General features: G+C 44.1%; 1 non-coding gene across 1 annotated transcript; it reads left to right on the plus strand.

Annotated features, from left to right (window-relative positions):
- Positions 1 to 768: 768 nt before the first annotated feature.
- Positions 769 to 830, plus strand: LOC115831853. The gene has a single exon (XR_004027344.1). It is a non-coding gene; the product is annotated as a U7 small nuclear RNA (small nuclear RNA).
- The last annotated feature ends 12,626 nt before the right edge of the window (positions 831 to 13,456 follow it).

The following is a 13,456-nucleotide window of genomic DNA, read 5'->3' on the forward strand; positions in this document are numbered from 1 at the left end:
CCCCAAAGAAGCTCCCTACTTGTTAGCAATTACCCCTCATTTCCCCCTCTCCACATCTCCTGGCAACCACAAATCTACTTTTGCTACTTACTGTCTCAAAATAGGATTTGCCTATCCTGGACTTTTCCTATAAATAGAATCATACAACATGTGGTCTTTGGGTGTGGCTTCTCTCACTTAGCATGGTATTTTCAAGGTTTATTCATGTTGTAGCAGATATCTGTACTTTATTTCTTTTTAATGGCAGAATAATATTCCATTGTATGGCTATGTCTTTGATTTTTCCATTCATCAGCTGATGGACAATTGGATTGTTTCCAGTTCTGGGCTATTATGAATAATGGTGCTACGCACATTTTGTACAAGTTTTGGTGTGGACATACTTTCCAATCCTGTTGGGTATATCTATAAAAGTGCAACTGCTAGGTCATGTGGTAACTCAAAATGATAACTGAGTTACCATTAAATTGCTAGGTCATACGGTAACTTTGGAGAAACACCATTTTACGCTCCTCCTGGTAATGTATAGGGGTTCCAGTTTCTTCACATTTTTGCTAATACTTGCAACTGTCTGTCTTTCATATTTTTGCCATTCTTGTGAATGTGAAGTGGTATCTCATTGTGGTTTTGATTTGCATTTCCCTAATGACTAATGGTGTTGAATATCTTTTCATATGCTTATAAGCCATTTATATGTCTTTGGAGAAATTCTTTTCAAATCTCTTGCTCATTTTAAAATTAGGTTGTCATTTTATTACTGAGTTACATTAGTGTTACAGCTCTTTTAGAATTTGTCTAGCAGGTTTTCTGATTTTTACCCGGAACCCCTCCCCAGCCAAAAGTAAAAGAAAAAAAAAAGCTGCAATAGTTCTTTACATAGTTTAGATACAAGGCCCTTATCAGATATTTGATTTTCAAATATTGTCTCCCATTCTGTGAGTTGTTTTTTCACTCTCTTGATGGTGTCATATGAAGCACAATTTTTTTTTATTTTGATAATGTCCCATTTATCTATGTATGTTTTCTTTTCATTTGTGCTTTTGGTGTCATACCTAAGAAACCGCTACTTAACTCAAGGTCATAAAGATTTACTCCTGAATTTCCTCCTAGCAGTTTTATAGTTTTAGCTCTTACATTTAGATATGATTCATTTTGAGGTTATTTTTGTTTATGATGTGAGGTAGGGATCCGACTTTATTCTTTTGCCTAGGGATATCCAGTTGTCCCAGCACCATTTGTTGAAAGACTATTTTTTCCTAATTGAATTGTCTTGGCATTCTTGTTGAAAATCAGTTCACTATAAATATCTGACCTCTCAATACTATTCCATTGATCTATGTGTTTATCCTTATGCCAGTACCACACTATCTTCATACCGTTACTCTGTGTTTGAAACTCTAGGTTAGAAATGGGGAATGGTGCATTATTCAGCTCTGTTCTTTTTCAATATTGTTTTGGCTATTCTGGATTTCTTGGATTTCTGTATGAATTTCAGAGCCAGTTTATCAATTTCTGCAAAAAATGCTGTGGGGATTTTGATAGGGATTGTACTGAATCTATAGACCAGTTTAAGGAATACTGCCATCTTAACAATATGAAGCTTTCTGATCTATGAATACAGGATGCCTTTCTATTTATTTAAGTCTTAAGTCTTTCAACAATGTTTTGCAGTAGTCAGTGAACAAGTCTTGCACTTCTCTTATTGATTTTATTCCTAAATACTTATTTTTTATTTTATTGTAAGTGTAATTGTTTTCTTAGTTTCATTTTTGGATTGATCATTGCTACTGCATAAAATATTTTTGTATATTGCTCATATTTTGCAAGCTTGCTGAATTTGTTTATTAGTTCTACTAGTTTTTTTTTGTGTGTGTATTCCTTAGAATTTTCTATATACCACTGGGCACGGTGGCTCACGCCTGTAATCCCAGCACTTTGGGAGGCCGAGGTGGGTGGACGATTTGAGGTCAGGAGTTTGAGACTAGCCTGACCAACATGGTGAAATCCCATCTCTACTAATTACAAAAAAAATTAGCCAGGTGTGGTGGCGCATCCCTGTAATCCCAGCTACTTGGGAGGCTGAGGCCAGAGAATCACTTGAACCCGGGAGACGGAGGTTCCAGTGAGCTGAGATTGTACCACTGCACTCCAGCCTGGGCGACTGAGCAAAACTCCGTCTCAAAAAAAAACCTAAAACCAAAAAACAAAAAACAAAAAAAAACCCAAAGAAAAAACAACAAAAAAAGAATTTTCTATAAATGAGATTATGTCATCTGCAAAAAGAGATCGTTTTACTTCTTCCTTTCCAATGTGAATGCCTTTTTTTTTTTTCTTGCCTAATTTTCCTAGCAGAGGAACTTTTGAATGTTTTAATATAGTGGTCATAAGATATAGCATGGGCTTTGGAATCAGTCAAAGCTAGTCATAAATTCTGGCTCCACCACTTCACTCACTTTGAACTTTGATATTCACCTGTAAAAATGAAAAACACAATTTGCAGAATTTTAAAAAACGTTTTAAAAAATCAATGTATAATTTACATGGAATAAAATGTACAGACCTTAAATGTTCAGTTTGATGAGTTTTGACTATTGTATACATCTGTCTAATAACCATTCTAAAATAAGATATGAAGCATCTCCATCATCCCATGCCCCTTTCTGTTCAATCTAATTCTTCTATCACCATAGATTCAATTAGCCTAGGCTAAGCCCAGACTGTGTAAGTGCTGTCATACAGTATGTTCCCTTTTATGATCAACTTCTTTTGTCAAACGTAATGTTTTGGAGGTTCATTCATCCTGTTGTAGGTGTCAGTGGTTTATTACTTTGTATTGTTGAGTAGAACAGGTTGAGCGTCCCTAATCCAAAACTCCAAAATCTGAAATACTCTAAGATACAAAACTGTTTGAGTGCCGACATGATCATCAAAGGAATTACTCATTGAAACATTTTGGATTGGGGGTTTTTGAGTTAGGAATGCTGAGCCAGTAAGTATAATGTTAGTCTGAAAAAATCCAAAATCCAAAACACTTCTGGCCTGAAGCATTTTGGATAAGGAATATTTAACCTGTATGGACATACTACAATTTGTTTATCCATCTTCCTCTTGATGGACGTTTGGATTGTTTCCAGTTTGAGACTATTGTGAATAAGGTTGCTATGAACATTTGTGCACAGGTCTTTTTGCAGATGTATATTTTCATTTGATGTAGATAAAATACCTAGGCATGAAATTGCTGAACCATATAGTAGATATGCACCTGGTGCGTATATCAGTGCCCTGGCTTGACTATTTGTTCCACCAAAGCTCATGTTGACATTTGATCCTCAGTGTGGCAGCGTTGGGAGGTGGGGGGGTCCAATGGGAGGTGTTTGGATCATGAGGGCAGATCCTTCATGAAGAGATTAATGCCCTCTCTTGGGAGTGAGTGACTTCTCACTCTGTTAGCTCCTGTGAGAGCTTGTTTTGTTTTTGTTTCTGGTTTTGTTTAGTTTTGTTTTGTTTTAGACAAGTTCTGGCTCTGTTGCCCAGGCTGGAGTGCAGTGGCACAATCTTGGCTCACTGCAGCCTCAACCTCCTGGCCTCAGGTGATTGTCCCACCTCAGCCTCCCAAGTAGCTGGGACTGAAGGTGAGAGCACCACCATGCCAGGCTAATTTTGTTTATTTTTTTTTTGTAGAGATAAGAGTATCACTAAGTTGCCCAAAAAGGTCTCAAACTCCTGGGCTCAAGCGATCCTGCCATCTTGGCCTTCCAAAGTGCTGAGATTACAAGCCCTGCACCTGGCCAAGCGCAGTTGTTAAAAATAGCCTGGCGCCTCCCTTCTCTCTCTCTTGCTTCCTCTCTCACCATGTGATCGGCATACACCAGCTCCCCTTCACCTTCCACTAGGAGTAGAAACAGCCTGAAGACCTCATCAGATGCAGATGCCCAATTATGAACTTTTTCCAGACATCAGAATTGTGTGCCAACTAGACCTTTAAAAAGAATAAATAAATTACCCAGCCTGAAGTATTCCCATCTAGCAGCACAAAATGAACTAACACAATCAGTAAGGATTAAATTTGTTTTAAATTACAACAAACTATTTCAGATCCAAAACCATTTTCAAGGCATGTGATCTATGTGACTTGCACTCTTCCCAGCTGTCCTCCCTCCCCCATAATCTGTTTCCTCATTCACCTGCACCTTCCTACACTTTGCACTCCCACCAGCACCCCCTCAGCATCTCTGCTCAAGTCTCTGCCTCCCAAGCAACCCAGCAACTTGCCACACAGTCTTCCCTTTAATGGGCCTTAATAAAAACCCTTAACCAAGCCTGTCATCACTGTCAGTAGGAGGTGAGTAAGCAATTAGCATTCCTTACTTAATGGACCAGTATTTCTCTTGGGTCGTCAGTACCAATTAAGAGATGGAAATCAAATTTTAATCTTGTTTCCTCCCAAACATAGTACATGTGTGGTTGAATGCTCTCTTTCCAGGGCACCACACAGGTGAATTTGAAAACACCTTTATCTAGAGGGGCACTGCACAGTGACATAGAGGGAATCCTAAGTCAGGCTTTAGGATTTTTTTTTTTTCTAAAAAAAAAAAGGCCGGGTACAGTAGCTCATGCCTGTAATCCCAGCACTTTGGGAGGCCAAAACAGGTGGATTACTTGAGGCCAGGGGTTCGAGACCAGCCTGGCCAACATGGTAAAACCCATCTCTATCAAAAATGTAAAAATTAGCCAGGTGAGGTGGCATATGCCTATAATTGCAGCTACTCAAGAGGCTGAGGCAGGAGAATCACTTGAACCTGGGAGGTGGAGGTTGCAGTGAGCCAGGATCATGTCACTGCACTCCAGCCTGGATGACAGAGTGAGATCCTGTCTCAAAGAAAAAAAAAAAATAGAGACAGAGTCTCACTATGTTGCCTGGGCTGGTCTTGAACTCCTGGCCTCAAGTGACTCTCCTGCCTTGGCCCCCCAGAACATTGGGATTACAGGCATGAGCTAGTGGCCCTGGCCATGCTTTAGAAATGTAAATGCATCTTGTGCTCTAAGAAGGGACAAATTGACCCATCTAGCCTAGGAAGTTGTGGAGTATGTTTCTATAGAAAGTGATTGATAAAAAGAAATATAGAGGATGCATTTCTGGCAATTGAGAAAGCATCGTGTATGAAGAGATGTCCAGAAATGGAGACAATGTATTTCTGTTTGGATAACAGAAAGCTCTTATTTATTTGGCAGATATGTATTGAACACCTACTATGTGTTGGTCACTCTTCTATGTGCCAGGTTTACAGCAGGAAATAAAACAGACCTCAATGTCTTCTCTCACGGAGCTTACATTCTGGATTAAGGGTCGGTGGGGACCAAGAAGCCAAATGAGTTTGGTTGATAGTTGAAGAAGTTTGGAGATGAGCAATGAAAATGATTAGAATTCCTCAAAGTAGAATTACAGGAACAGATGATGGACTTGGATCTCAGATCTCATCTGGGAAAGGGAGTGAAGAAATGCCTTCACCTCATTCTCATAGAGCTTGGTTGGAGGGGCTGAGAGGCTCTCCCCAGCAGGAGCTGGGGAAGGATGAGGATGGGCAAAGGAGTCATTAGCTGGTTTGTTGACTGGTTCCCCCCTCCACCCTTCTTCTGGAGACAGTCTCGCTCTGTCGCCCGGGCTGGAGCTGGAGTTGGGAGTGCAGTGGTGCCTTCTCGGCCTCACTGCTGCCGCTGACTCTGCCCCCAGGGTTCAATCGACCAGCAATTTTTGTATCTTGATTAAAGACGGAATTTCACCATATTGGCCAGGCTGGTCTCGAACTCCTGACCTCGTGATCCGCCCGCCTCGGCCTCCCAAAGAGTGCTGGGAGTACAGGCGTGAGCCACCGTGCTTGGCCAATTCCTTCTTATTTTCTCCATGCTGCTGCGTATAAACATACATTTACACACACACACACACACGCGCACACGCGTAGTGATAAAACTATATTTCCATAATTTATACATGTTTATATTATGAATGCTAATTTTAATATATGAATATGTATTAAAAACCCATTTCATTTACGTATACATGTATATGTATTTCCTTCCTTCCTTCCTTCCTTCTTTCATTATTTATTATTTTTTATTTTTTATTTTGGTTTATTTATTTTCTTTTCTTCTTTGGCCTGCCTGGTCTTCTCACTCTGGGCTTTGGTGACCTCAGCCAAAGCAGGTTCTTGAGGGAGGAATGCTGAAGGGCTGGTATGAGGGAGTGGGGTAAGCTTGCAAGCTCACTTTTCTGGGGTGCTGGTGGCTAGACAGATCCAGGGCTCTGGAGCTGAGGACAACACAGAATAACAGAATGGTTCCAGGCATGTGCTTTGAAATCAAACAGATCTGGGTTTGAGTTGGGGTGTGCCACCTGCTGTGTGTGTGACCTTGAGAAAGTCTTCAACTTTCTCTGCAGAAGAAGACCTTTGTTTCTTCTTCTTTAAAATGGGAATGATGCTATGGCTTGTTTTATGGATTTAACATGTTAATATAATTATTACATATCTGGGATTATTGTTATTCTTATGGATTGTTTGCAAAATGTCTTCCTCCTATGTTGCTTCTCTGTGAGTGGATTCACAGTCATGTCTGGAAAATGACTGGGAGGAAACTCACTTCTTCCTCCTGAGACTGTCATGGCCACTGTCCCAGGGGTGCGCCGCCCAGATGTCTAGGGTTGCTAAGGGTCCATTGCAGCTGGGCAGGGGCTCCTGGCTGTCTCTCCGTGTCCTTGCACTCCCAGGCCTCTTTTCACTTTGTTTTTTAAATATTTCCCGAAGCTCTAATTGCTACACTTCCTCCAATGTTTTTAATACAGGCAATCAGTGACTACTGCAATTAGGAGGGCCTAATTACCATCGGCATTCTTTCTCTTCTCCCAGAAACCACCATCGGAACAGTCACAAATAAACCTTAATGAAGACCAAAGATCTTTCTCCAGTCTAAAGCCGTTTGTAATCATGATCGCTTATTGTCGAAGACAGCAGGCAAAGGAGTCCTTTGAAGGACTGCTGCATATTCAGCAGCAGCAGGGAAAGATGCTCTGTGGCCGGGAGTCTGTGGCCCAGGCGAGCAACAAACGGGCCTTGCATTCAACCTATTGTTGTTGTTATACTTCAATGTATTTGTCTGATAAAGTCTCTTGAGCTATTCTATTAAAAAAGTTATCGGCTGGGTGAGGTGGCTTATGCCTGTAATCCTAGCACTTTGGGAGGCTGAGGCAGGTGGATCACTTGAGGTCAGGAGTTCAAGACCACCCTGGTCAACATGGCAAAACCCTGTCTCTACTAAAGATACAAAAATTAGCCAGGCCTGGTGGCGGGCACCCGTAATCCCAGCTACTCAGGAGGCTGAGGCAGGAGAATCCCTTGAACCCGGGAGGCGGAGGTTGCAGTGAGCCGAGATCGTGCCATTGCATCCAGCCTGGGTGACAAGAGCAAGATTCCGTCTCAAAAAAAAAAAAAAAAAAAAGTTATCGGAAATGTAGCGCATGAATGGTAAAGTGCACTGATCTCAAGTGTAAAGTGTGATGAATTTTTAAATATGTACAGACCTCATGTAACCATTAGAGAGATGGAGATGTAGAACAATTCCAGCATTCTGGAAGGCTCCCATTCCCTTCTATGGTGTATCCATCAAGGTTGAATCAGAAAGCAGAACGACAATGAGTGTTAGGAAATCAGGGATAAGAATTTGACCTTACACAACTGTGGGAGGAACTGTGGAAATATAGGTCCAAAGAAAGGGAGTGAGGGGATCCAAGAAAAGGAGCTCGCCAGCTGTCCTGCAACACTGATATGCAGATGAATGAGTCAGAGTTTGCAGGGCAGCCCAGAAGCTGGTCACATTCAGTGGCAGGAGTGAGACCCCAAAGGGGCTGGGGGAGAAGTCCATGGAAGGCTCTTGGGTCTTCATAGCTGCTGCCTCTATGAAGTCACGTTAAGACGAAGCAGGGACCCCTCTTAAGGGACTTCCAGGCCACCCAAGCATGGAAATAAAGGAAAAATCTTGAGTCCCTTCAAGGAAAATTCCAGGCACCTAGCTAGCCTTAAAAAGTAAATGAGCATGATGGGTTGATAGGTGCAGCAAAACAGCATAGCACATGTTTACCTATGTAATGAACCTGCACATGTATCCTGGAACCTAAAATAAAGTAAAATTAAATAAAAAAATAGCAAATCAGGCCGGGCACAGTGGCTCACGCCTGTAATCCCAACACTTTGGGAGGTCAAGGCGGGTGGATCACCTGAGGTCAGGAGTTCGAGGCCAGCCTGGCCAACATGGTGAAACCCCGTCTCTACTAAAAATATAAAAATTAGCCAGGCGTAGTGGCACTCACCTGTAGTCCCAGCTACTCAGGAGGCTGAGGCAGGAGAATCACTTGAACCTGGGAGGCGGAGGTTGCAGTGAGCTGAGATCACGCCGCTGCACTCCAGCCTGAGTGACCAAGACAGACACTGTCTCAAAAAAAAAAAAAAAAAAAAAAAGAAAGAAAGAAAGAGAAAAAAAAGCAAATGAGCAGCCTGATACACAAGGAAATAGTAACAAAGTAGTCTCCCAAGCAAGCCGGAGTCACAGGTGTTTTGGTTCTCTATAGAACCTAAAAGATAACATTTTTTTTTCTTCTTGTGATGGAGTCTCACTCAGTCGCCCAACCTGGAGTACAGTGGCAGGATCTCGACTCACTGCAACCTCCGCCTCCCGGGTTCAAGCAGTTCTCCTGCCTCAGCCTCCCGAGAAGCTGGGATTATAGGCACCTACCACCATGCCCAGCTAATTTTTGTATTTTTAGTAGAGACGGGGTTTCACCATGTTGGCCAGGGTGGTCTCGAACTCTTGACCTCGTGATCTGCCCGCCTCGGCCTTCCAAAGTGCTGAGATTACAGGTGTGAGCCACTGCGCCCAGCAAAAATAGCATCTTAACACAAGTTCTTGAGTTGCTTTTCAGAAACCCCCACCAGTTAGAAAATGCTACCACTATCACATAGACATCAGATGGGGGAAACTGAGGACTGAACTCTGACAGCCATTCTTTGTTCTAAATTTTTTCCTAGGGTTGTGGAGAGAGTCACACACATGGGCTAGACTTTCATGTATTGGTTTATGATTTTGCCTGCAACTGCTGCTTTCCTGAAATGTACCCTTGCCTTTAAAAACCCTTGCTTGTAAGCCATTGGGGAGTTCAGGCCTTGAGTGTTAGCTACCCATTGTCCTTGCTTGGTACCATGCAATTAATGCCCTTTTCTCCCACTGCAAATCTCGGCATCAGCATCTGGCTTTACTGCACTGGGCAAGCAAACCCCAGTTTGGTTCAGTCACATCTGGTGATGGATGGGGGTCACTGCTGGTGAGCTGGTCCTGTGTTCTGGAAGAAGAGCTGGACACAGTGTAGGGATAGCGAAGATAAGCTGGAACCCACCAGCACCTCCGGACTGTCCTCACCACCTTGAACCTCAGAGTGCCCTGGTGCTGCTTCCCTCCTGCCTCCCACATCTCATACACCTTCACTTTCGGCAGCTCTCACCAGGAGCCTGATAGGGAAGGGGGTTCCGAGAAGCATGACTCCCAGTGGAACCAAACTGATTGTAGAATAATGCAGTGCCTATGCAACAATGTTTGTGTTCACCAAATGTGGCTAATAGGATCATGTCCTCAAGCTGTGAGATTGTAGGGCCCTCGAGAGAGAGGCTTTATATTTCAACACATGACACAAGTACAGCACCTTTCCCAGAGCTGGCAAAGGGAGGAGGTGGCCACCGCTCCGCATTCCTGTCCCCATCTCCCTTTAAGAGAAAATAACACTAACAGAATTGGGTCAGATTCCAGAACAAGGGGCCACATTTACCAGTGGCCAAGGTCACAGTGCATTGACATGATATTTGTGGCCATCTTTGGCTGCAGAGGTAAGAGCAGTGGTTCTCAACCTTGGCTCCACAATGGAGTTATCTGAGGAGCTTTACAAAATACTCATGCCTTGCCCCTCTCCTCCAGGAGATTCTGATACAGTTGATCTGGAGTAACGGTCTGGCACTGAGATTTTTAAAAATCTCCCCAAACGATTCTTTTTTTTTCTTTCCTTTTCTTTTCTTTCTTTCTTTTTTTTTTTTAAGACACGGGGTCTTGCTCTGTCCCCCAGGCTGCAGTGCAGTAGCACAATACAGCTCACTGCCTCCTCAAACTCCTGGGCTCGAGTCATCCTCCCACCTTAGCCTCCTGAGAAGCTGGGACTACAGGTGCCTACTACCATGCCTGGCTAATTTATGTATTATTATTATTATTATTATTATTTTGAGACAGAGTCTAGCTCTGTCGCCCAGGCTGGAGTGCAGTAGTGTGATATTGGCTCACTGCCAGCTGTGCCTCCCAGGTTCACACCATTCTCCTGCCTCAGCCTCCCGAGTAGCTGGGACTACAGGCACCCGCCACCACTCCTGGCTAATTTTTTGTATTTTTAGTAGAGATGGGGTTTCACCATGTTAGCCAGGATGGTCTCGGTCTCCTGACCTCGTGATCTGCCTGCCTTGGCCTCCCAAAATGCCGGGATTACATGCGTGAGCCACCATGCCTGGCCATGTATTATTATTATTTTTATATGTAGAGATGGGGGTCTCACTATGTTGCCTACGCTGGTCTCAAACTCTAAGGCTTAAGCAATCCTCCCGCCTCAGCCTCCCAAAGTGCTGAGATTACCCAACCCAGGACTGAGGAGAATGGGTAGCCACCATGTTCAGCCTACTGCAGGTGATTCTAATGGGCAGCCAAAGTTGGGGATAACTGGAGGGTCAAGACCTGAAGCTTGGTAGGCTCCTTCTCCTCTTCCAGGCTTTCTTCTTTCCCATGCAGCTAAAAGGTTAAATGGAACTGAAGCTAGCTGGCCTTCTTGGGGTAGGTCTGAGTGTTACAGAACAGAATGGGGGTCTACTCACTGGTGAAGCAAAGCCAAACCCTGACATTAGGATTGCAATAAGAGAAAGTGTGGCCTTTATTATAGGGTGCCAAGCAAGGAGAATCGGGCAGCTAATGCTTCAGACCTGAACTCCCTGATGGCTTACAAGTAAGGGATTTTTTTTTTTTTAGATGGGGTCTTGCTCTGTCACCAGGCTGGAGTGCAGTGGTGCGATCTCAGCTTACTGCAACCTCCGCCTTCCGGGTTCAAGCAATTCTCCTGCCTCAGCCTCCCAAGTAGCTGGGACTACTGGAGCCTGCCACCACCCCCAGCTAATTTTTGTATTTTTAGTAGAGATGGGGTTTCACCATGTTGGGCAGGATGGTGTCAATCTCCGGACCTCGTGATCCACCCACCTTGGCCTCCCAAAGTGCTGGGATTACAGGTGTGAGCCACCACGCCCAGCACAAGTAAGGGATTTTAAAGTCAGGGGGCCAGAGGTTACAGACAAAGTCATAAATCAATACTTGAAGGCTGTACTTTGGTTTGACCAAAAAAGGTGGGACTTCTTGAAGTAGGGGCCCACAGGTCACAGGTGGGTTCAAAGATTTTCTGATTTGTGATTGGTTAAGGAGATGAAGACTTGTCTAAAGATTTGGGATCAGCTGAAAAGACTGTTAGCTCTGGCTTGTGGACATGACCCCTTTCAGGTCCCTCAGGAAGAAATTTAGGATGAAAAATGGGGCCGGGTGTGAAACCCTGTCTCTACCAAAAATACAAAAATTAGTTGGGTGTGGTGGCACCTGCCTGTAATCCCAGCTACTTGGGAGGCTGAAGCAGGACAATCACTTGACCCCAGGAGGCGGAGGTTGCAGTGAGCTGAGATTGTGTCACTGCACTCCATCCTGGGCAACAGAGGGAGACTACACACACACACACACACAAAAAAAAGAAAAATGGCAGTCAGAGTTCCATCTTCAGTTCCCCCTTTTCTGAGGGCTACCTCCCAGTGGATCCATTTGGTGGGGGTCTAGATTTCTGAAAAACAAGTCAGGCACATTTGTTAAGATTTTTGTCTTTAGTTTTTATGGGGAACCAAACATTCTCATGGCTCTAACATCCTTGGCTTCTGTTTTAACCACCATGACCATCTTTCTTATCAAATTGCTCATTTACTTCTCAGTCCTAGCTAGGTGCCTGGAATTGCCCTGGAAATGTAACTGTCCAGTGGGTTCACCTTGCCTGCTGCCTAGACAGAGCCAATTTCTCAAGACAGGGGAATTGCAACAGAGAAAGAGTAATTCACGGAAAGCCGGCTGTGTGGGAGATCGGAGTTTTATTATTGCTCAAATCAGTCTCCCCAAGCATTCAGGGATCACAGTTTTTAAGGACTACTTGGTGGGTGGTGGGGAAGCCAGTGAGCCAGGACTGCTGATCGGTTAAGTAGGAGATGAAATCATAGGGAATTGAAGCTGTCCTCTTGCGTGGGGTCAGTTCCTGGGTGGAGGTCACAAGATCAGATGAGCCAGTTAGTGGATCTGGGTGACGATCCATCAAGTGCAAGATCTGCAAAATATCTCAAGCACTGATCTTAGGAGCAGTTTAGAGAGGGTCAGAATCCCGTAGCCTCTAGCTGCATGACTCCTAAACCATAATTTCTAATCTTGTGGCTAATTTGTTAGTCCTACAAAAGCAGTCTAGTCCCCAGGCAATGAGGTTTGTTTTGGGAAAAGGCTATTATTGTCTTTGCTTTACACTATAAACTAAGTTCCTCCCAAAGTTAGTTCAGCCTAGGCCCAGGGCAGCTTGGAGGTTAGAAGCAAGATGGAGCTGGTCAGGTCAGATCTCAGTTACAATAGCGCAGTGGTGGTTTCAGAAGGAACTCAAGGTTTTCCTTTATTACCTTGCTTTCGTGGTCGAAGCTTGCCCAGAAGGCCCCAAGAGGAGTCCCTGCTTTGTCTCATGATCACTTTTTCTTTCCTCAACACTCTTTGCTTTTGTCTTAATGACCCACTGATAATAAGATGTGGACCAATGGGGAACAAGGGGTTCCCCTTAGGTCCGAAGTTCAAGTCATCGGCTCCAGCCCAGTTGACCAGAGATTCCTGCATGTACTTACACTCGCTCCTCTTCTCCCTGCAGCTGTGAGGGGTGATCCATGGGGTCAGAGAGAGGCTATCTCAAAATCCTCTGGGATTCTTTAAAATTTTTTTCTTTGACAGTCTTGCTCAGTCACCCAGGCTGGAGCGCAGCTCACTGCAACCTTCTGGATTCAAGCAATTCTAGTGCCTCACTAAATGTGGCTAATAGGGTCATGTCCTCAAGCTGTGAGTAGCTGGGATTACAGGTGTGCACCACCACGCCCGGCTAATCTTTGTATTTTTAGTAGAGGCGGGGTTTCACCACTTTGGCCAGGCTGTGATCTGCCTGCCTCAGTCTCCCAAAGTGCTGGGATTACAGACATGAGCCACCGCTCCCAGCCTGGGATTCTTAAAAAATCCGCTCGTCTGGGCCCCACTGAGGACCAATTAAATCAGACTCTCAGGGAGA

This window comes from Nomascus leucogenys, chromosome 2 (genome assembly GCF_006542625.1).
Source record: "Nomascus leucogenys isolate Asia chromosome 2, Asia_NLE_v1, whole genome shotgun sequence".
NCBI lineage: Eukaryota > Metazoa > Chordata > Mammalia > Primates > Hylobatidae > Nomascus > Nomascus leucogenys.